The sequence below is a fragment of the Ambystoma mexicanum genome, chromosome 9, assembly GCF_040938575.1.
Source record: "Ambystoma mexicanum isolate Mex_15411 chromosome 9, UKY_AmexF1_1, whole genome shotgun sequence".
Taxonomy (NCBI): domain Eukaryota; kingdom Metazoa; phylum Chordata; class Amphibia; order Caudata; family Ambystomatidae; genus Ambystoma; species Ambystoma mexicanum.
The window spans coordinates 65,586,498-65,607,177 of NC_090931.1; the positions used below are offsets into that span (position 1 = coordinate 65,586,498).

The 20,680-nt window shown below is 46.4% G+C and overlaps 1 long non-coding RNA gene across 1 annotated transcript in view; it reads right to left on the reverse strand.

Moving 5' to 3' along the window:
- LOC138487662 (uncharacterized) overlaps positions 1–20,680 on the reverse strand; it is a 265,504-nt gene that overhangs the window by 22,482 nt on the left and 222,342 nt on the right. The gene's annotated exons all lie outside the window — the stretch shown is intronic.

Here is a 20,680-nt window from a genome sequence, read left to right on the forward strand (position 1 = left end):
GTCCTGCTGGGTCATGTGTGAGAGGACCGCAAAGTGAAGCCCTTCAGTCTGCAATTATGAGGATTTTATTCTGACTTCTTCCAGGTGGCTTGCTGCCTCGGAAACCAGGAATTTTCCACCTGCCTTTGTCCTTGGATATGAACACCAGCTCTGCACCTCGTGCTGCATGGATCATCTATCCCCTTCCATGTACTTGAGGCCTGGCTGTTCCTACCTAATTCACTACAGTCACTCTATGGGTTCCCTATGTGTTTTCATGGCTTCTTGGAGTTAGTTGAAATAAAGCATATGCAAGCTTGGTCCACGTTTATTCTGCGACTTGCATTTTCGCTTTGGAGAAAGAAAGAAAGAAAGAAAGAAAGAAAGAAAGAAAGAAAGAAAGAAAGAAAGAAAGAAAGAAAGAAAGAAAGAAAGAAAGAAAGAAAGAAAGAAAGAAAGAAAGAAAGAAAAAAGTTCTTAGCATTATGTACATGGTATTGCCCCCAAAATGTTGTATCAAAAATGCTGAATGCATGCTTTGTGTGCATTCGGCATAGTTGATAAGGTCGAACTGTAAAATGCTGAACTAGGTGAGTTGGGGTTGCAGGGGGTGTCCTCCGCTCCCTTGGTTCGTATTATGGGCTGCAGGGTTGCGGGAGTGTCCCCCGCATACACTATATGCACAGTGGGGGACAGAAAAGAAAAATCCAAAAAGCTTGAATTACAAAATGCGAGCAGTTGGGCTTCGCAATGTTATATTTTGAGCTTTTCGGATTCGGTCATTTAACGTAGATCCATGTACATGTATCCGTCCTCTACCTACAGGAGTTATAAGCATGTTTTTCATGTCAGTCTGGTGTGTGCCTGTGTAACTTCATGCATGGATGCGTTATTGCTTCATGGCTAACGCTGCTATGTCGTGATGTCATTAATGACGTCATCGCTGCCTGGCTTTATTGTCAGTCGATCTTATCCATTGATGAGACCTCTGTCTCTTCGAAACCATCAACTGGATACGGTTGGAATGTCTGTCTGAGAGAAAATCTCTTCTCATATCTTAGATACATTGGTGTGGTTGGTGACAGGCAAAACAGCCATTTACACCTTTCATTCTTCATCCTGCGAGTCCACATTTGCAGAGGTGTCATCAGGGCCATTCCAGGGACTCTCTTTAGCCTGAAGGACACAGGCTTGAATCCCAGCTGGCCAACTCAGTCATATATCCGTCCCAGGTGGCTGAATTGAGTAGCAACCAATTTGTTGATAACATCTGTTATTATAGTGCTTTATCACTGGAGGAATCCATCAAGAAGCGCTAGAAAAAGTTACTATTATTTTAATTTATTAAGAAATTCAAAAAGAAAGGACCTTTAAATCTGAAAGAACCTTTTGGTGGAGTTAACTTCTCCAGACCACCTGTCGGGCCCCTATTGCTTTTAAGTACCTTGTGAAATATGCAGCGCTTTCAGAGAAGGAAACATGATGTGCGCTTCGCCCTTCGATTTGATTAATGAATTGTTGAAAATGATTCTTCCAGCACCATGTTGACTACATGTTTCCTTTGGGGAGAAGGCGTCTGGGGCCATATTGTCTTGCCATTAGTGATTTATTGTGTGCTGTTGCCAGGGTGTCGATGAGTGGCAGTCAGCACTGACCTAGATTTGGATGCTAGCAGCACCTTGCGATGCTTGAGGAGTTCGCTGTGCCTTTGCTCCCCTTAGAATTCTTTCTGATATGCTACTTTAGGTGAGATTTATTTCAAGTATTTATTGAGCATCGGAGGTTAATAGGATTACACTTTAGGGGGAATGTTAGAACAGGGCTGTCATACATTATATTTACACAACAGAAGCAGTAATGTGTGTGTATGGTGGTATCGGCTGGGGTTGTTGTGATGGATTCGACCATCCGCACGGTGGGGGCGTGCGCTCACCTGGGCTATTTTGAAATTTTAAATGAAATTAATTGGTGTTAGATCAACCTCCGGAAATTGTGTGGGGCTAATCCACACACATGTTCCTATGCTCACGGCATGACATATGCATAGATCCGTGTACTCTGGGTGAAACAAACACAGACTATAGTTGCAGTCCCACCCTGTCATATTTAGTTGGGAACTGACAGGTGGAGTACACGATGCATCTACGGAAGGAGGGGGGCAAACCTTCCCCAACCATGGCCAGCCTAATTAACTAACAAAGCCTCCATGGATCAGCCCTACCCTTTTGTTGAGCCATGTAACTGGTGGCAGCATTCATATACTAATCAGAGTTTAATTCAAATAGGCCGACATGGGGCTTGGCTGCACAGATAAACAAAGGAGACAGGAAACCCCAACACCCTTTCATATGCACTGTGTCAACCTGATGCCAGCTCCCACCCTCAATATCGATTGACAGTAAAATGTCATGTCTAGTACTGCATATTTACAGTAGTCCTCCCCACTGGACGACGCCATTCAGAAGGTAGGAGCATGTGGTTTGACGGTGACAGAAAGTCTGGTCTTGCCGCTGATTCAAGGGAGACCTGCTGATTTAATCAGGAACCAGAGAAAGCTCCATTAACCAGAGGGACCCTTTGATCCCCAACAGACAGGAAGATGGGTGGAACTTAGTATTACATGTTTTCACCCCTTTATCTTTTCTGTTGCAAAGCACTGTTGTTATGACCTTCTTCATACAAGAGATTGTTGGTGGGGACCCAGGATTGGTTCATTAAGGTAGGCTTAGACTACACCAATTACTGGGGCCCATTTGACTTCAAAAGAGGGCCGAACCCCTCTTTTGGCAGATCATCTGAACACTGTGCAAGGAGTAGCAAGATGAACTCATCATTGGACCCTGGCCAAAGATCCAGTCTGACTTACATTTTGCATCAGTGAAGGAAGGCCAGGTCCTTCAAGAGGGATGCAAGATCCCTCCCATAAACATCTCCCAGGGAACAGAAGGAGATACCAAATCCAGAGGATCCTCCAGCAGCTCCAGAACCGGTACCCAGCCAGCACACAGTGTGTCCTGCTAAAGTCTGCAGCAACCTTCCTGGGAAGTGCCAGAGAGTCTCTCAAGCAAACCAAGGACAAGGCAGCTGCCAGCAACACTCTCTTCAGCTGTGGGCCATCTGCCTTAAACAACGACACAAGCCCAGTAAAGAAGCTCGGAGAAGTGCATTTACAAGCATCTACTGACATCTGACTTAAAGGACATTTTATTGAGCCAGTCGAGCCCCTTGAGATGCACCTGACTGCACCGCTGACTGTTGTTACACCACAGCCACCAAAGCCATCTGAGACATCTCGACCAGTGCTTCAGAACCGCCAACCAGCCCATAGACAATGAATCCTGACCCCAAGCCGCCATGTAGGACAGCCTGCAGCCGTCCATTCAGCTTTGCTCGCCAAACTACCTGCCTACTGATACCTGCAGCTGTCTCCCATCATGAACTCTGTCACAGAAGCTGCAAAGCACCCTGAAACAGACTTAACACTGTCGAGCACCAAGAACTCCTACAGCACAAGGTGCATTGTGGTTCTGTCCCCCTGGTCCTTCTCCGAAGACCCATAGTGAAATTTTACGATCCATTGCTCTCTTTCTGTTGAAACCAAGTATCCTTGAACTACTTTGATTAATTACTATACCGACTAACCTCCGGTCAGTATCCAGAGTACATCCCTTTTCCTTCTTTGAAACTGCCTGTCTTCTGCATTCCTTTACAGGGTGGTGTCATGACCCGACCTACTACTGTTGCATTCAAACATTCTGCAAGGAATGTATGGAAACTGCCGTGGCGCCTCTCGCTATGTCGGCACCCAGGAACCTACGTTTCCCAGCATCCTCGGGCTAAAAGGAGTCACGTGATCCACACGCGACGTGCCTCCTGTCATCCCCCGTAGGTAATTATATCTATGGCTGAGGAACGCTCCTCCAGTGCTCCTTAACTGAGTAATTCCTCCCGTTAAGTCACAATCTGTAACTCCACGTGTCCTGGTATTTTGACCTCAGACTGCTGTTTGGATTGTTGATACTCAGTCCTTTCCCTTGATTGATTACCTGGTTGCCGAACCATTTTGCCTGCCCACGACTGCGCTCATTGAGATTGTCCTTGAACTGATTTCCTGCTCGGATATGCTATTATTTTTGATCTGTTGCGATCCGACCCCATTGCTTGGAGTCGCTTCACTTCTATGGAACATTGATTCCGGTACAGACCGCGTTTTCTTTGCCTTGATTACCACTTTTATCCTCTCCTGTTTAAAACACACGTGCGCTACAACATCATCTTTTCGGACGCTTTGCTGTTTGTTTCACCGTGCACCAACTAACTCCTCTTCTTACTGGTGACATCTGATGCTCTGCTAAAACACTTTTTTGTCACCTTTGCACTGTTCATATTGGGGAATTGACTTGGACGCTCTGCTGCTTCTTGTGGATTTCTTTGGACACTATTAGTTGTGCCTTCGTGCCGTTCGGGTTAGTTTCTCTGGGATTATTTCACTAGGATATTTGGGGCTACAACACTTGGAGCTACTCTCCTGCACCTGGCTCCTCCTTACCAGTCAAGTAGGTTCAACGCTTTTCTCACCTTCACAGCAGGCAAGAGTTGGGTTGCTAAGGGGGGTGTGGCTATCTTGCATTGTCTGGTATTTGTGATATTGACTTGTGCAATTGCCCTTCGTTTCCCTAGCTCTGTTGCTGCTCCTGAAATTTCACCCAAACCCTCGGCCTGTCAGGTATTTTAATCTCCTGCAGGCCGTGCTCTTGGGGGGAAGGTTTTTTCTAGCATGGTCTACGATCCTACAGGTGAACGCACTTGAAGGAAAAGGATACCCCATAGGGTCACTATCATGATACTCCACTGGTTCATGACAGGTGGGTTGTAGTTCATAGTGTTGTTAGAACGGTCTTTTGTGATAAAAATATAGTAGATATTTTTCTACAACCTTGACTGGACAGGTTATCGAATTATCATTCGGTAATAATTATATTTTTGCTGCTGTGTTGCAACTAGCCAATGATCCACAACCTTTCGGAAATAAGCCTTACATTCTGTCCACGTTAGCAAAATTGGACTAGGTGGTTTATAATATGCTTGTGTTTCCAATCTGTTCAGATCCCTTCTGGTGTACTAGAGGTATGGGGCTGATTGATAGTTTAGAAACCGCTATTCATCCCGGGGCCACTGGTGCCCCGGAAGTTAATTTGTCACAGTTGTTAATGTAGGAAGAGGGTGCTTCTTGGAAAGGAGTGTGTTGTGCACCTTTTTTAGTTGCAGGGGTGTGTGTACGAGTCTACAGTTAATAGTTTTGAGGGTCCACAGCCTAGAGGCGCAGATCAAGACTGCCTGTTCCCTGCTTTTTCTCTTTTGCATGTTTGCAGCTCTCTCTGACTAGGTCTTAGCTTCTTGAGGTAAGAAGCATGTGCTACCAGAAATGGTGATGTTGTCAGCCTGGTGGGTGGGAGGGCATGCAAGGTGACATATTTTTTAATTACTTCGATCCATATATTTGATTATATCATATTAGGTGATTACATTGTCGGGGAAACTCAACCCTTTCAGCCTTTCTCAGTAACAAGAAGGACAAACCATTTAGCTGCCTGAGGAATCTAGCTGCCAGGCTCTGATTTTGCATTCATGTATTCACAAACTATGGCAATATCGCAGTTTATAACACATGCACTGAGCTACAGTTATGGGCCAAGCTAGTTATTTGAATTTTATATAATTTCATTGATAAAAGACTTTTCCAATTTTGTTGTACGTTGTCACAGAAATAAGTTGGGTGGCAGGCACTTGAGGTTTTAGAAGTGTTCAAAAAGGGCTGTGGTCTGAAAAGGGGCATTTTAGAAAATGGCACATGGCATACCGTGGCCCAGTAAGAACAGATATTCTGAATTTACATGCAAAGGCTTGAAGGTGGGAAGGGGAGAAACAATGCAAACACTGGTGCAGAGGATGGGTGAAATGTTATGTGTTATAAGGGGGTGGAAGGAGGAGGCCGACACACTGGAGACATGTTTCTGGCTATAGACTTTTATTGATGTTAAAACAAAAGATAAAACCATGCCTGACCCTAGTTCTAAGAGGGGTCTCCCTGCCTCAAATAATACTAAGGCATGTCTCAGGATGTCAATCTAAACCAAAGAGTTCATCGTCCCGTGTCCAAAATCTATTTACACTATATTCAACTAAAGAAAATGGGGGGTTCTCCCGATTCAGAAGAAAGGTTTCTCTCTTCGGGGTGATAGCCTAAAGTTCACTTGAGGGTGATTCAAAAGGAAATCGTCTTCGTAAGGGATAAAAATCAAAAGTCTCAAAAAAGGTTCCTTGGAATGAGGTTCCAATAATGCACATAGAACAAAGAGTCTCATATTTTCACAATGTCAAGAGATGAACCCACTCCTCTTGAATGCTTTTACAATGTCCACAAACACCAGGGGGTATGTCTCCCTTCCCTGGTCTATGTGGAGAATCCGATGGGATTCCACCAGAAACCTGGTCTGGAACCCTTCTCATGTGGCCAGGGGAAGGCAGGCACTCTCTGATCCCGACCCTGGGGGTGGGGTACTGCGGAAGGATCACCTGGGCATGGGTGATTCAGACCAGGAAGACTGGAAAGAACCTCTTCTTAACTTTCCCGGTAACCCCACCCTTTTTATGGCCTTTTGCCATTCTAAAGAAGTAGGGAAAAGGCATTTTTCTCAAGTGGGCTACGTGTCCCAGAGTCCCTCAGGGACTGTAAAGAGGAAGGGGGCTGCAGAGGCAGGCAGGAGTCAAGATCAGGCAGGCAAGCCTAATGGCTTTTTGGCAAGGGCAGGCAATTAGTTGTAAGGGCCTGTACCTGACACCAATTAACCCACCTGAGAGGCATAAAAGGCAGCAATAGGCGGGAGATGTAGAAAGAAGCTCGAGCAGGAGCTGGAAGGTCGGCAGTAGCAGAGGCAGAAGAAGCAGAGCACGAGGCTGGCAATTCGCAAGCGTGACCACAGAAGGGACAGTGCAGCAGAGGAAGGACAGGTTTCACCTGCAGGCTCTGAGTTGGTCCTGTGCTCACAAATCCTGTTTGGCTGTGGCAGCACTGGAAGAGACTAGAAGAAACAGGCAGTCTTTCCATGTGCGCCTTATTGTTGTGAATGCAGAGCTGAAGTCGTGCATCTACCCAAGGCCTGTGTGCAGAAGCAAGCTGAGGGAAACCGGAGAGTAGAAGTCTCTCCCTTAATGAGACCCGATCGTAGACACCGTGCCATAAAGGTGTGTGGGTCCCAAGAGTGCCTGTAGCAGCAGTTGTAGACGAAACCAAGCCAGGAAGCAGAGGCAGCCCGCAGTCATTGTGATTGTGGAGTTGGAAAAGGGAAGCTCCGTATTCCAGATCCACCGAAACACCTTGCCGGTAATTGGAACTAGCTCATTTTGTTCTCATGTATACATCCAAGCAAGTAAATGTTGTTCAAAGAAGTGGGAAGTCTTTCTAACACAGGGAAATGTAACTCGCACTTATCGTAATGAAGCTGAAGCACTTGCGTGCATTTGAAGCATCTCTCTCTCCCATTGTTAGAAGTAACCGATTGCTGAGCGGTCGCGTGGCTTCTAGTGACAAGGAGAGAGTTGCTGGTAAAACAATTAAAGCAAAAACTGACTTTCCCAAAGAGGTTGCGTAAGAAACAATGAGCCTCATTACGAGTATGGCGTTAAGTGGTAACTGAGTTACCTCCAATTTTACCACTACGCCAAATTATGAGTTTTGGCTTTGAGTCGAAGATTTGCCTCCAGCAAAACCCTAGCGGTAAATCTTGCCACGCAATGGCAAAGAATCAACAGAATTGGTGGAATTACCGCAGTGATAATTCTGCTGTGGTAATTCTGCAAAAAAAGCCCCATTGGGTCCAATGGACCCAAAATCATTGGGGATTTACACTGCTACCACCACTTGTAATCAGGTGGAAATTCCGCCTGACCAAGTGGTGTTAACGGTAAATCCATTTGGTAGTATTTCAGAGGGTTTTCCTTGAAAATACCTCCAAACTCGTAATGAGGCCTAATGTTTCCCCGATGGCCTGGAGGCTTGAAGCTGAACGAAAGTTGGGAAAGTGCATCCTTTGAAGTGGCAGTTCAAGAATAAAACAAAATTACTTATGCCTAATTTAGTTCCCTTTAAACAACTGACACTGTGTAACAACATTGAACACTGAAGTAGAAGTTGTAGAAGTAGTTGAAATAAACAACAAATTACCCAAGCCAATAACAGCAAATTCAGCTCATTTAAGAACGGCTCACCATTAATTCTGAGATGTTGAAGCTATTGTTAATCCAGCATCCTCTAGCAGAAAGGTGACACGGTAATACCAAGCTAAAAGAGTGGTACTGCAGATTTGGGGTAACATCTGGAGGAAGAGGTGTATATGAACCTGGGGAAGAGTGCTGGGTACTTGTTTAAAGACTACCTTTGCAATCTGTAAGGCCGAGACTGATCAAGTGGGAAGAAATAATCTGGAGGCTAAAACAGGCTGCCCTTTCTTGTGATACAAGAGAGAAGAGTGCCTTGCCAACCTGTAGAGGTTGCAGGAGTCTTGTCGCAGTTGCCAAACCATATAAGTTGCAGTAGCACTGTGGTCGTCAACATAGTTGTCAGAACTGTAGTAGTGGAATGCAGTAGACGCAGAAGTCATCTGTGGAGCAAGGGAGCCGGCTCACACAACATCATTAGTAATACGGAGTTACTGGAGATAGAGCAGGCCTTAAGCAGAATCATCCTGAGAAACTGTATGTAAAAGACAACGCAGAAGAAGGAACTGTTACCACTGCATTTTTATTTGTGTGAACTTTTGTTTCTTTGGAATTTTTCAAGACTTTGGTTAAGGCTTTCTTTTTCCTTGGAAGGAACTGAATTTCAGACATTTCTGGGGTGTGGGGGTTCAAAATCTGCCCAAGATAAATGGAAGTCCTCCAAGGCACTGGTTGTTTGGTAACCTTTGATTTTTTTCATTTTGCTTTGAATGTTTTTGTTGTTTAGTGTGAGGGTTGTTTTTGTGTTAACTAGGAGGTTTTCCCTTAGCTCTTAGATTAGGTAGGGAATCCCCTGGTGTAGAGTAGGTTTAGTAAGGGTGTATTTTATAATTTTGTGTAAAATAAAATGGCAACCCATGAGAAAACTAAACATAGTAGTGAGTCCCACATTACTGACCCCTCACATCTATTCCACAATGTTCGCTATGTCGGAATCGAAATAATATTATACCTCCTATCGCATTGTTTGAATGTGTGTTGGCCTACGCCAAGTTGTCTAAAAACATCGTGTAAATAGATTCCGCGGCAAGGTCTTGACCTTAGTGTACTGTGTAAATCGCCATCTTGGATTTAGCCGCCATTTTAGGTTCTCTTGTAGTGTGGAAGTCACCCTGAACATCAAAATGGAGGCCGAATGACATTTCGAGTGGGATTCTGGCCGTTGTGACCTCCGCACACATGAATAAGTAATATGCCTGCAGGCGACTTGTTGGGGTCGCGAACTGAGACCTTGTCCTATCCCTGACCTATGTGTAAATGAACAACTGTATCAGCGGAACTGATCAAAATGCATACATTATGGGATTGACCTGGCAAGGAACCCTAGGCCTGGTCCTAAGAATGGTTAACCCGCGAGGGGGTTGGCCAGAGCTGGATAAAAAAGTATAAAAACCTGAGTATCCCAATGTACGGTCTCTCACACTAATGCAGCGAACTACAGTTGAAAGTTCGTTCTGTTATTCTGAGAGCCGAATAGCTATCCGTTTGTCAATTGACTTTTTGGTAATTGTAGCTTTTGAATAAAGCACTTTGTATGTTCTTTGTAACCTGTGTTGGTGTGTTTCCTTTGGGCTTCCCGGCCTCATATCAATTTCTCTGTTTCCACGGTTGGCGCACGAATAGGGACCCTCAAGATTGATGCCGGATCATTGAAGGTTAACGCAGACTATCGAACCGGGATCGGACGGTGTGATTCTGCGGGCCCGACCAATCGAGACGCGATACCTCGGCAGCGCTGCACGATCCGATCCTTGGACGATAGTCGTGTGGTCTGACACGGCATCTTGACGAGGGTCCAAATTTTGAGGCGGGCAGATTTGGCGAAACCACCAAACACAAGGTAAAATTCGTTAGGTAAGTTCTTTGATAAACCGTACGGTCCTCCTTAGGTTTGGTCAGGTGCAGTCGTGACCCGGCTCTTAATTTAACCCTGACAATTTGAATTTGGCGTATTGTATCTGCAGACACAATTATTGACCAGGTAACACCAATTTTTTGTGAAATGCCTGGGAAATTGTCTAGCTGCTTTAGGGCTCTGTTCCGCAGCGATCGACAATCCTTGGAATTTGGCCGCCCGGCACCACAGGAGGGGTCGCCGGCGTGTACTATGTACTGTAAGTATGGCATTGGAAGTATAGTATTTAATGATATTTGGCACAGACAGACCAGACATGCCTCCGAATTTCAGTGGCCAATCAACGGTAGTTTTGAGATCCCCCGTATTGAATACTTAGAATCGATCTTGTTAAAGAAAAAGGCTAGACCAACAGCCTTTGATGTGTTACAGAATTGGAAAAAAGAAGCATTACAGCAGCTTAAAAGTAGGGATAAACATGCACGTCGTCATAAAACAAATGCCAAAAAAGCATTATTATATGATAAAGAAAAACGTTCATAATCAGTTAAAAATATGGATAGAGCTTTTTCTCTCGGGATCCAGAAAATTTACCCCTCTAAAGATTTCCATGTTTCTGAGGAATTTATCGAGAAGTTACTAAACGAACGCAGGCCTGATGCCTCAGCGCCACCTCCATATGCTCCTATTTTGGGCGCTCTGCCCATTCCTGCTGTTGCTCCTATTGTTATTCCTGTTCCCCCTGTACAACCTATTGTTCCTAGTCCTCTGGTTGTAGTTCCTCCACCTATTGCACCGCCCCTTCCTTCTACACCGATAGTTGCACCTTTATTAAATTTACCTATACCTCCGCTCCCGAGTGGCCCCGTATTGACTGAAGTCGATCCAGGTGCAGGATCAAAGATTGTGACTCGTAGTACTGTTTCTGCAGATAAGAAACAGGAATTGTTTGCATGGGCTAAGCATTGCATGGAGAAAGGTGATCAAGTTAATGTTTTTTCCACGTTATCTAATTTGAATAGTTTTCCCGAGAAAAATGTTTTTATCGAAGGTTTGGGGACTCATTTGTGTGTGATGTGGGGTAGATTACAAAATTCAGATCTTCCACAAGGGGTGAGAGATCTGAATGCTTTGGCACTTTCGAGGGACACAGAGCAGAAAGTATATGGGCACGTTGAAAAATTGTTTGAGTTTAGGAAAGACTTTGAAAAGTCGCGAGATGAGGACGACGAAGACGATAGAATATATGTACAGACACGGTTCCTTCCATGCCGTAGATCGGCACCTGAGGAAGTACGAATTTGTACTAAAGATGCGGTTCGATGGATCTCGGATTCATCGATTCCGCCAGATGAAGTATATGACACGTATAGTCAGTATACAGTAGAAATGCAAAGAAAGGTAATTCAGGTGATGGTACAGCACCTGCAAGAGGAATTTGTAAGGAAAAGGGTTAGTTGCCCCATAGAATTATTGGGGATTTGTAAAAGGGCTTTCTCGCCCGATACTTCTACAGCTGCCTTAGCGCTCGACCTGGCCCTGTTGCTTAGTAAGCGGCCGGAGGTACCTATATCTCAGTTGCCTATGAGAGAGGATCCTCCGACCTTTGTCCCAAAAGTTGAGATCCCCGCCAACGCTGGGACTGGTGCCCCCGCTGTGGAGATCCCTGCACATTATGTATCGCAATTTGTTCACGTCCCGTTTTCACGACAGGAAGTGAACACAATTAGACAATCAGTCCCCGATATCAGGAAAAACCTGACAGGGTTTTACAAAGAAATAGAGTCCGTTTTACAGTCCTCTGTGTTCACCTTGAGTGACATTGACTTGTTATTCCCGGTACTCCTACCCGTAGATGTATGGAAACAGGTTCGGACAATAGACGATGTGCCGGGGTTGGGAGATACGTGGGCTAATATGATTAGGATTGATGGGGAAAGACCAGCTGGTGAGAAACCACCACTGGTAATACTTACTTTGCCTGATAGAATTGTCGCAAAACTGAAAACTATAATTCCAGAGAAAATAATTATTTGGGACAAGCTTACGGCCTGTGTCCAAGGGAAAACTGAAGGCGCCACCAAATTTTTTAATAGATTCGAGCAGGGATTTTCTGACTTCAGTGGACAGGATTTAGGTACAGAGTCGGGGAAGAGGTTGTTCGTGGACAAATTTGTACGTGGATTGTTACCTGACATCCAGTCACAGATTATGTCCTCTGAGAGCGCTTGGCAGGCAAAATCTCAATCTGAGGTTTTGCACATGGCTGAGTATTATGAGAACCGTGTTAATAATGAGAAGGAAAAAATTGAAAAGAGAAAGGGAGATTTGAAAACCAAAGTATTATTACAGCAAATTGTTAGAAACCCCAGAGGAGGCACGACACAGACTAGAGGTCAGTACGTCCCAAAAGGGAATGCTCCTTTGAGTCCTGTGAATATTAATCAATGTGCTTATTGCCGCCAGGAAGGTCATTGGCGAGCACAGTGCCCTGTCCTTCGCCAGAGGTCAAACAGTGCGTTTGGGGGTATGGGTAGACGACCTAGGGGCCGCCCCGGAGCAGGGGCCCTGACAGAGGTCAGCTTTTACAAGATCCTCAGCAACCTTTTTCACGGGAAAATCAGACCTCGAGTATGGACTCGAGGAACATATTTGATCACCCTTCTGCTGCCTACCTTTCTGAAGAGCTTCCCTTTGACGAGGCTCTATTTCATTAGGATTGCCCGAAGCAGGGTTTGGAACCTTCACCTATTCCCGTTAATCAGAAAGGCCCCTACGTTGAATTATTAGTAGGGAATAGGAAACACCAGTTTTTGATTAAAAACAAAGGTTTTGTGTGTGGTTTGTTATTGGCTGTGGATCCCAATTGCTTCTTGACTTTTCCTGGTTCCTAACAGTTTGTACCTGGTTCGCTATCCTGCCAGTTATTCTTGTTGTCAGGTCCCAGACCCCTGTTTTATTGACTTTTCACACTTGGGTCCCGGACTCCTTTGACGTTGTACCTGGTTCACTATCCTGCCTGGTATTCTTATTGTTGGGTCCCAGGCTAAGATAGGGTTTTGCCTCTAACCATCACTTACAAGTGTTTAGCAGGACAAACCCCAGCCTACATGGCTGATAGTCTGAACAAAAAGAGAATAACTCGGACTCTGAGATCTAATGACCTCAAACTATTAGAAGTTCCTAGATCCAATCTAACCCTGGTCCAAAGAAGTGCATTCTGGGTGGTTGCACCCCAGAGCTGGAATGCCTTGACCCTGGACCCCAGAAACTGTGAGTCATTGGAAAGCTTCAAGAATAAATTAAAAACACACTTATTCAGGGAGTTCTCTACTTAACCCAGAGAGTGACTTGAAGGTGTGATTGTTTTTGTCTTTTAGCATCTTTGTTGGGACTCTAGATCACCCACAAGGGGACTATCGTGTAGCGGCCTCAGCTCCACGGCCTCATGGAAAGGGGCTCCCCTAGCGGAGAAGTGACGATATCCGGGGATTCTTCACCATGTGTAGAATCACAAACTACACGATCGGGAGGGCCCAGGCTGTGAAGGCATTTGAAAGGGATGTTAAAAAAAGTGACTGTGATGAATTAAGTGGAAAACGAGCCGAGTCAAGGGGGCAAGGTTGGCAAAACCGTGGGAATCTGTATGAAGCCGAATGGAGAAACACAGAGAGACAGATAAACAGAGTTGTGCATATTAACATTATGAGGAAGGAATTATGGAGAAGGAGGACCAGGAACCAGGAAAGGTGAAAGACAGTGTTGAGGATCAGAAGCTTGGGGTAAAGTTGAAAGCCCTCCCCACCCACCATTAAGATGAACGAGATCCATGAGGGAGAGTGGTGTTTGGTGAATGATGCCAGGAAAGAGCAGATGTGGTGCAGGGACATGCCAGAGGATTGCATGAGAGGAAATGTAAGCTTTGAGTAAGTAGCTTGTTAGGATGTTCGTACCGCATCCTGATGGGGGGGAAAGAGGTTTACGCTGTGGAAGTTGTATCAGTCCACGGTAGAGCTTGTTTAAACGGAGTAATGTTGTGGTTCGCATGTTTTCTGTATAGTTTGGAGATTTGGTGTATATGTTATGCTGTATCTAGTTTTGAATACATTATAGTTTGCATTGTGTAACAACATAACAAGCAACAGTGTAATTTCAATGTCATTTTGTGGGGTGCAACTTTGTAGCACATAGAATTGTGCTGCGAGGAGCTCCATGTTTTTGTGAGGGGAAGGCTTTTTTCAGTAGGGATAGAGACTTTAGGGGGACGTGGTAAGGTTGTGAAGTGGATACATGGGGACTTAAAATTACTTGGGATAAATATGTTGTTAGAGTACCATGGTATCTAGCGTTCTGTCATCTTTACATAAAGCCTTTTTGAAGATTGCCGTCGTGTCATAGTTGGAACTTTTAGGTTCCAGAGTTTCTGGTTTGCAGTCAGTGAGTTTCCTTGCCTCTGCAAGTGTTTTGGATGATCACGGTCAGGAGAGGGGGAGGAAGCAGAGCCCATTGGGCAGATGGTGATAGGAGGCCAAATGGTTGCTGGAGGCAAGAACCGAATTAACTGTCATTAGCTTTGTTTTTATGGTCAGATGGATATGTAGATGTGAGGGACAAACTTCCTGGGGACAAATTTCATGGGAACATGAAGCATTGTTGTTGAGTGACCACAGGTCCGGTTAGGTTGTGAGGGTCAGATTGGGGTTAGTCAATAAATACATGAAATGGATGCTCGAGGGCAGAGCTTGACCATCGTTTTATGATTCCATGTGGGTTCTCAGGAAGATGAGCAGGAAACGTGCTAGGGAGGCCATATGATTGAAGATGGAAGTCGCAGGAGGTGTTGTAAAGGAATGCTGAAGGAGCAGTTTGGGGCACTAGCGGGTCTGGGGTAATGAGGAGGCTATTTTGCATGACCAAAGGAATGGCCGCTGTCTTCACTCCTCCCTCTCTTTGATTGGATCTTATCATGGTTGTGCACATCACAAACGTGACATTTCTCTGACAAATGGGGCGCGTCCACTGTTAAAAATAGTTTGAGAGAACAGACCAATTATATTGCAGGAGGTCATGACTGGCTACGTAAAGAGAGCACATGAAAAGAGGATTGTGTTTAGTAAATGTATCCAGTGGGGTTAGAGAATATGGGGGATGTTTTGGTCATTTGCATAGGGTTTAGCCCATGGGGATAGTGGGATGACGGTGTAATTGTTATTTGTAATTATGTAAATGATTTGATTTTGTGTATAAAAGATGTAACTTTGTTGAACACGCAGTGAAGTCCTTCATTTTCTAATTTATGGAGCAGACTAACCCCCGTTTCCCACCCAGCCGTTTGCATGTAATAAATTAGCTTTTCTGGCAACGTGCATTGACTCTTTTTGAGTTTTATTGTATCACAATTTGGGTCTACCCTTCTACAATCATAGGGTTGTTTGTATCCGCTGATGGCATACACAAGCCATTAAACAGTGTAATGGATGGGGCCCAGCACAGTTCCCAGTGTTTGATTGATTCAAAGCTTTCCAGCCATGAGTTGGTGGTTTTTTCAGTTTCCACCTGTTCCAGTTAAATTGCAGAGCCTGAGTGGCCCACAAACACTTCCACTGTAAATTGAAATATACAGAGAATGGGAAAGAGGCAACTAAAATAAACAGCTGTTCTTATTGCCCAGTTTGAGAAGACAATGAAAGATCAAAGTCTGGAGAATGAGGACTTTTGTTGAGGAAGATATGGTGAAATCAAGCTGCCAGGGTTTGTGGGCCCGGATGTTGAGAACAATCTACGGGTTTCTCTCTTAGAAATTCTATAAAATTTGGAGTCATCAACATTAAGCACATTATGTATCAGAGCAAAACATACTATTAGTAAGAGAAGTGATGTCGATGGAGATCTAAAGCCGCTCAGAGAGTGGCAGAGGGGTCACATGACAAGGGGTAGGAGGAGATACCAAAGAAGAAGGGACGAGTGGTCCATTGTTGAATGCAGCTTGAAGCGTTTGAAGGAGTGGTTGATTGCAAGATTATTAGCGACTGTGGGAAGTGTCATTCCTGCATGGAAACCTAGATAGAGGTGCGAGGAGTGAGGGGAGCAAAGACTGGGGGGAGGGGTTTGAAAGACAGAATGGTCAGTGTGTTTCATAAGGAGTGGTTATGTAGAAGCGTATATCCCAAGCAGAGGCATAGCCAGGATTGTGTAGTAAATGGGGCCTGATGCTAATGTGGTTGGGTCCACTGCACTGACAAAAATATCTGTAAATGCCCACACAGCGCTGCTGAGTGGGCATTTACAGATTGAGGTTGGGCCTTGCCCCTCAGGCCCTACCCTGCCTACGCCTCTGCCCTCAAGGGGAATGGGAGCACTTGGACGATAGACTACAATGGGGGAAACTGTGAGGGAGATCGGAGGGGGGCAATAAGCAAGAATTACAGAGGTAACAGTTATGTTTGTGCGATTTGTGTAGCTCACCGCTGCCATTTGCATGGTCTCCAGGTGGAATAGTTACTCTGAAAGTGACAGGTATGGTTTATATTAATGAGGCAAAATGCAATATAGCTTTGCTGCTGCATCCAGACCGGTTGCTTTGTGTGTGGTTCTTCTTGTCGGTGTCCTGTGTCGAGAACATGGAGGCATTTGTGGTCAGAGGAGAGACTTGCATGTCCTTGTGGCTCGATTGTACTTACTGGCCAGGGCTAGGTTATGTAAGTTGATTGTAGGGCTGCAGAGTCCTGTTGTTTGATGTCCGATTGGATGGTTATTCACGTTCTGTGTGAGAGTGGTGTAATTGGTATGAGCGTAGCGGCTGATCAAGGTTAGTGGCGAAACCTTTAGTGGAGGGTCGGGTAGACTACTTGGGGTATCCATCCGCTGTGGCCATGGCAATGTTGCCTATTATGGGGTGTGGTATGCCATTCCCTTGAAGTGGTGGGGCGTGGGGTGGAGTGTACAGCACTCTCTTGAGGAGATTGATCGAGGGTCAGGTGGTCCGGGCTGCCTTGTTGTTCAACCCGAGTTGTTGGTAGTCGTAAAACAAAAGCAACTTCTGGCTGGTGGCAGTCTCTTGGTTGCCTACATGTTAAGAAGACCATTGTTTTCGTGTTTTCCTGAAAGTGAGGTTGTCTGCAATGTGCGGATTTCCTTTGGGAGAGTGTTGCAGAGTTTGGCCGCCATATTGGATAGGGCTATTCCCCCATGTTAGTCTATGTTGCAGGACATGGCCAGTGAGATTTGGACAGCAAAGAAAGAAAGTAGTCTGGTTCAAAACCAGAAGGGAACAATTAGAGAATAGAAGCAGCAGTAGGTGGGGCTAGGAGGGGGGAGTAAATAAGATGGGGAGGGGGGAGAAAAAGAGCAGAGCATCCATTCCATTCTGGAGATAAAGACCAAGGCAGCAATTGAACCCCAGGCCGGGTGATGGGTATGAGTCTGGAAGGTTAAGGGCAAAGATATAGAACTGAGATAAAATTGGGAGAGTGAATGTGTTTATGGTTCGAGGGATATGAAACCAAGGAAAGTCCAAATCTAGGGGTGGTATTCATGCGCAGAGTATTAAGAGAGAGGAAAAGCGAGCAGCAGGTCAGGGATTTGTGGGAGTGTGGAAGAGGACAGAAATGGGATACAGTCATATTCTAGGAATGAGTTCTATGTGGTTTTATCTAAACAATGTTGTTTGTGCTAAATTTGTAAAATCTACTTTTGAAAGTTTCACCTCTTCTTTTGAATGGGATGGGGGGTTCTTTTATAAGCCCCATTTCCTCCCAACGTCTCCAAGGGAAAAAAAAAGGAATCGTATGCAATACCTTCCTTGATCAATCAGTGGCAAGTGCGCAGCTCTCCCTCGTGAATCGGGCAAACCAAAGCCTGGATTTTGAGACATTATATAGTGCTTCATGATGGATTCCTCCGACTTCTAAGCACTGTAATAATTGGTTTTATTATTGTCCAATGCAATGGTACTCGTGTATTGGCCTCAGAAGGATAAAGGGCTGTGTTGGCTCTGTCTGCATTTAAAAATGTGACGTGCAGACTAGCCCGTGCCTGAGGCGAATGCTTAACTCGCTGAGATATCTGTTTGCTGTTGACAGTATGCAGACTTGGTAAATTATTAAGCGCCATTTCAGGAAGAAATTAGATGATATCAGGAATAGTCCACAAGGGATTGAGGAGAGAAGCTATGCTGCTTCAGCGGGGGAGAAGTGTAGACACAACAGATAGGTCACTCTTCTGAGCATCTGGGGGAGAGGCATGGGCAGGACAGATGGCTCACTCTTCTGAGCATCTGGGGGAGAGGCATGGGCAGGACAGATGGCTCACTCTTCTGAGGATCTGTGGGAGCGGCATGGACAGGACAGATAGCTCACTCTTCTGAGTATCTGGGGAACGGCGTGGGCAGGACAGATGGCTCACTCTTCTGAGGATCTGGGGGAGCGGTGTGGGCAGGACAGATAGCTCACTCTCTTCTGAGGATCTGGGGGAGCCTAATGGGCAGGACAGATAGCTCACTCTCTTCTGAGGATCTGGGGGAGAGGTGTGGGTTGGACAGATAGCTCACTCTCTTCTGAGGATCTGGGAGAGCCTAATTGGCAGGACAGATAGCTCACTCTTCTGAGGATCTGGGGGAGTCTAATGGGCAGGCCAGATAGCTCACTCTCTTCTGAGGATCTGGGGGAGAAGAATGGGTTGGACAGATAGCTCTCTCTCATCTGGGGGAGAGGCGTGGGTTGGCCAGATAGCTCACTCTCTTCTGAGGCTCTGGCGGAGAAGCATGGGTTGGACAGATAGTGCTCTCTCTTCTGGGGATCTGGTGGAGCATTGTGGGCAGGACAGATAACTCACTCTCTTCTGAGGATCCGGGGAGCGGGGTGGGCAGGACAGATAGCTCACTGTCTTCTGAGGATCTGGGGGAGCGGTGTGGGCAGGACAGATAGCTCACTCTCTTCAGAGGATCTGGGGGAGAGGCGTGGGCAGGACAGATGGCGCATTCTCTACCTTGGATATGGGGGAGCGGTGTGGGCAGGAAAGATAGCTCACTCCCTTCTGAGGATCTGGGGGAGCGGTGTGGGCAGGACAGATAGCTCACTCTTCTGAGGATCTGTGGGAGAGGCATGGGTTGGACAGATGGCTCACTCTCTTCTGAGGATCTGGGGGAGCCTAAAGGGCAGGACAGATAGCTCACTCTCTACTGAGGATCTGGGGGAGAGGCGTGGGTTGGACAGATAGCTCACTCTCTTCTGAGGATCTGGGAGAGCCTAATGGGCAGGACAGATGGCTCACTCTCTTCTGAGGATCTGGGGGAGAGGCGTGGGTTGGACAGGTAGCTCACATTCTTCTGAGGATCTGGTGGAGCGTCGTGGACAGGACAGATAGCTCACGCCCTTTTGAGATTCGGGGGAGTGGCGTGGGAAGGACAGATAGCTCACTCTCTTCTGAGGATCGGGTGAGTGGTGTGGGCAGGACAGATAGCTCACTCTCTTCTGAGGATCTGGGAGAGCGGCGTGGACAGGACAGATATCTCACTCTCTTCTGAGCATTCCTGGAGAAGCGGCATGGGCAGGACAGATGGCTCACTCTCTTCTGAGGATCGGGGGGAGCAGTGTGGGCTGGACAGATAGCTCACTCTTCTGAGGATCTGGGGGAGAGGTGTGGGTTTGACAGATGGCTCACTCTCTTCTGAGGATCGGGGGAGCAGTGTGGGCTGGACAGATAGCTCACTCTTCTGAGGATCTGGGGGAGTCTAATGGGCAGGACAGATAGCTCACTCTCTTCTGAGGATCTGGGGGAGAGGCATGGGTTGGACAGATAGCTCTCTCTCATCTGGGAGAGAGGCGTGGGTTGGACAGATAGCTCACTCTCTTCTGAGGATCTGGGGGAAAGGCGTGGGTTGGCCAGATAGCTCACTCTCTTCTGAGGATCGAGGGAGAGGCATAGGCAGGACAGATAGCACACATTTCTGAGGATCTGGGGGAGCAGCGTGGGCAGGACAGATAACTCACTCTCTTCTGAGGATCTGGGGGAGCGGCGTGGGCAGGACAGATAGCTCACTCTTCTGAGGATCTGTGGGAGCGGCGTGAGCAGGACAAATAGCTCACTCTCTTCTGAGGATCTGGGGGAGTCGCGGGGGCAGGACAGACAGCTCACTCTTCTGAAGATCTGGGGTAGCGGTGTGGGCAGGACAGATAGCTCACTCTCTTCTGAGGATCTGGCCGAGCAGCGTGGGCAGGACAGATAGTCCCCTCTCTTCTGAACATTCCTGGGGAAGTGGCGTGGGCAGGACAGATGGCTCTCTCTTCTGAGGATCGGGGGGAGCGGTGTGGGCAGGACATATAGCTCACTCTCCTCTGAGAATCTGGGGGAGCCGCGTGGGCAGGACAGACAGCTCACTCTTCTGAGGATCTGGGGTAGCGGTGTGGGCAGGACAGATAGCTCACTCTCTTCTGAGGATCTGGGGGAGCGGCGTGAGCAGGACAGATGGCTCACACTCTTCTGAGGATCTGGGGGAGCAGAATGGGCAGGACAGATACCTCACTCTCTTCTGAGGATCTGGGGGAGATGTGTGGGTTGGATAGATAGCTC